Raw genomic sequence first — 4,200 nt, forward strand, 5'->3', positions numbered from 1 at the left:
AGGAAATAATTGTCTAAACTATTTTGTAAGGATTACATTTTTTACCTTAAAAGAAGCTTATGCTTCAATTGTGATTAGCACAAGGAAGAGAAAAACAGACTGGTAATACGAATAGGCTTAAAGTACAAGGCAGCTGCTGTATGTTTGATTTTCTATGAGATGCAATTTGGTCTGGCAAATCATCTGTGTGGGTCACTCCCTTCTTCCCCTATTCCCTTATTCCCCAAGAAACAAGCTCTTGTAAGGAAAGCTGAAACCAAATGCTATTTGAATGCAATGCTGGTTATCAGTCAAGGTATACGGGTGATTTTAATCCTGGACATTTTAGTTGCATTCATATTTCTATTATAATCGTTTGGGAAAACAGCTTTATGTTACTGTCACTCTAAATAGATCAAAACTAATATTGTCAATACTAATTGATGTGTTATGACTGATGCAAATTAATAGATTATTTTCAAAATAATGACTGAATAATTAGTCATAATTAAGTATGCTAACAAGCACTGATTTATTAACTGATTTCTCCATACCGACTTCGTCAGTGTTCACTGCATGCCAGGCTTTATTTTAATGATACTGTCTGTCCCAATCAGTGTCAAGTCATTCCTGTAGAGACAAAAAAAGTTAATTATGAAACTTTCTCCGTGCCATGCTCTGTTGACGCTCTTTGTATCTAACACATTTCTCCATTGAATGTCATAATAAAGCAATAATAAAGAGGGGATACTCTGCACAGTGATTATAAGCCCTGGGGTGATGCAGCTAAAGGAATTACTAGTAGAAGTACTTTACCTAAGTGCTCTTCATTACTGTTAATAATTAATCATGGTTAAGTGTATCAAGAGCCTATACAGTAATAGGGGTACATCCATTGCACAGAAGTACAATTTCACATGTGGAAGTGACAGGTATGTAATTATGTATGTGAACTAATAAACTTTTTTCATAAAGCAAGATGTAAGAAATAAACACATGCACTAACAATTCATTGAATGTGAATCAGCCAAAAGAACTCAAACTCTTCATCTGATAAAAATAAACTATCTAATATAAGTAATATATTGCAGAGTTTGATATTTTCCTGATGCAGGTATGTCAAATATAAAAACGCATTTGCTCCATTTCACCTATCTGCACGGAAGCGTATTGCATTCATGAAAAAAAAAAGCATCCTGTTTGTCTGAATTAAAGAGTTAACTATATCAATAATACAGAAAAACAGCCCTGTTTCTCGGAATTAACAAATTATTCAGATTTTCTGAATTAACGAGAAAATGATCTCGTTAATTCAGAGAAACGGGGCTGTGACTTGCATGAGGTAAGCTCATTCATGAAATAGCCAGCGATGACCCTCAGGTTACTATTGGTGGAGTAGGCGTGTAGCCATATGATCATACGCGAAAAACCATCCACTGCGCCATTGATACAAATGCCATACGGTTTCGGTTTATCATATCCGTCAACATGCCAAAAGAAGTTTGGACCAGGATTTTGGTACAAATGTCGTCTTAAGCGCTTCCGTAACCTCAGCTGCACTCCTTGCAGGTCTAGAATTGTTAGCAGGCAGTGAACAGTGGAATGTGTTACAACCAGGCCAGCTTGGATGCATTTCAAATGCATGAATCTGTAGCCATGCAACATCCCATATTGTTCTAAATGTTCCAGTAGGAACAGCGCAACATCCACTAAGTCAGACTGGGCTTTCCGCCTGAAGAACCCCAACAGCTTCAGTCGCCTTGAAGTGTTGACAGGCTTATTCTAATGCCATCCTTGCGAAGCCATGTCAATATCTCCCAGTGCCTCATTCGGAGTAGGAAATAAAAACAGATAAAGTGGGAAGCATCCATCATTAGGCTACCCATTATTGTGTGGTGCTTGCTTCCCTGTTTGGATATCCTTATCGTCTTTATCGGCTGTTTCTCCAAATAACTCGTTAATTCCGAGAAACAGGGCTGTTTTTCTGTATTATTGAGATAGTCAACTCAATAATTCCGAGAAACATGGTGCATTTTTAAAAATGTTGCATGAATGCAATACGCTTCCGTATATCTGTTACGTATTCTAGTATGTTTCAGTTGTTTGAGATAACTAGCAAAGGTTCAGACAGGGTGGCAAAACTCATGGAAATGTTTTAGGACTTGGCATCCAATACCTTTTTCTATGATGCATTCTCAACATTGATTCTGAAATTGTTTCAAGGACAGAATTGTTTAGTTTTTGCTCACACATCAGAAGAGATTTTTCCATGCCTGCTAGCCTGAACTCAAGGAAATCCAGGAAAATACAAATGGAAACAGTAATATTAAATGGTTGTAGTGTGAAACAATTAAACTCTCAGTATTCATTGCTGTGACGGGACAGATTTATTTTCTTGTGATGTCTTTTGTTCTATATCCATAAATAACTGAGATACCTTGTGTTTGAAGTTAGAGACATGCAAAAATGTAAATAAGTACCATACCGATGTACTTCCGGATGTGGTCTCCCTTAGTAGCTAATTAAAAAGACATATTTTTGATCTCATAATATCCCTGCTGCCAGGGTAAACAAAGCAAGCGAAATGACACAATAATGGATTCAAGTATTCTAACAGAAGATACATCTTAAATACAGGATCATTTTTTATCTTTTTTTTCAACAGCTCTGGTTATGATATTAATCAAAACATCCAAAGCCCTCTATGAACCTATAGTGATTGTTTGGTATGAGAAACTATTTTTCGTCCTTGAGGAGTAGAGTGACGAGATTGGGAAGTGAAGTTAAGAGAGAAAAAACATTTGCAATCAACATTTTGAAAAATGAAAGCCATTGTACACAAGAACATACCGCCTTGTCCTCTCAATCAATCAGTCACCTATCACTTTGCCCTTTCTGTCTTGATTGACAGAGTGAACATCTCATGGTTATTTCATTTCTTTTTTTTGTCAGTGTTTATTAATTTGAATATTTATTTTGCAATGTCTTAGAATTTTATATACCGCCTTGGATCTACAAGTCTTGGAAATGTGAAGTATATGAAATTGCACATGCAAGTCACATCACTATGGCAACAAGTAAAAAGTTACAAGTTGGTCAAGTATGTATTGTTAGGCTCCTCTTTTTTTTACCCAAAACTTAACTTAAAATAAGTACATTCAACTAGTAGGCCTACTGCAAATTCAAGTTCCCATAAATATCAAAAAAGAAAATAAATGTGAAAAAAAGCAATGGATGAAAATGACAAGATACCATGCAATGAGACTCAAATTAATTCTAAATTGTAAAAAAACTAATTGATTATATTAACACGAATTCAACGTAATTGAACATCTTAAAATATAGACGGACCTTAGAAATGAATAGAATTTGAAAAAGAGAGATGTTAGCCTAAAAATTCTGTTTGTCAATAAAGACTTTTCCCAAAAAATTCGAGTTATAGGCTACTGCACCATGTTAGGAAAAACGTATTTGATTAATTTTGGCAAATATTTCTCGTGGAAATATTCAACAACTTTACTGTTATACAGTTTATTGCTTCCAAAATCCCCCAGCGATAAACATCTACTAAATTATCGTAGACATGCATATGGGAGAAAATTAGGGTTAAGGCCTACAGGACAGGACACTTTGATATATTGACTGCAGGGGCTGTGGTTCGAATCACTGACCCTCTGCCTGTTGTTGGTACCTACATAGACAGAATACAGTATAAGGAATGATGAGCGAATACACCATGATCTTTATTTGTTTAAGTCACTTAATTATCTGTCCCCGGATCCGTCCGCCAAATGTATGGGGTGGGCCTCAAGAACTGTTATCAGGTGTTGATTTTGGTAGCATGCGAAGTTTTGAATATTTTCTACAATAAAACTTCACCAAAATTATTAAAATGCATATTTCTTCTAAATAAGTGTTGCGGTATAACACACAAATAACCAATAATGTCTGAAGTGAGTTTGGTAGCACTACAATTACACGGAAGTTAATGTGGTTGTTATTTGTAGGCCAATCTTTTTTCTGGGTTGCACTTTGTAGACTGTCCCTGCCCACTCGTCTCTCCTTTGCTGCTGCAGGTTGAGACCATTGTTATTTCTACAGACCAGATTCAAATTACGTTTAAACCATAGTGTATCCATGGTACATCCGGTTGTCTAATACGGTTGATAAGTGACGTCGTAGCTACAGTAGCGTCAGGTAACCATGGAGACATATCTTCTG

This window comes from Eleginops maclovinus, chromosome 20 (genome assembly GCF_036324505.1).
Source record: "Eleginops maclovinus isolate JMC-PN-2008 ecotype Puerto Natales chromosome 20, JC_Emac_rtc_rv5, whole genome shotgun sequence".
In the NCBI taxonomy this organism is placed as follows: domain Eukaryota; kingdom Metazoa; phylum Chordata; class Actinopteri; order Perciformes; family Eleginopidae; genus Eleginops; species Eleginops maclovinus.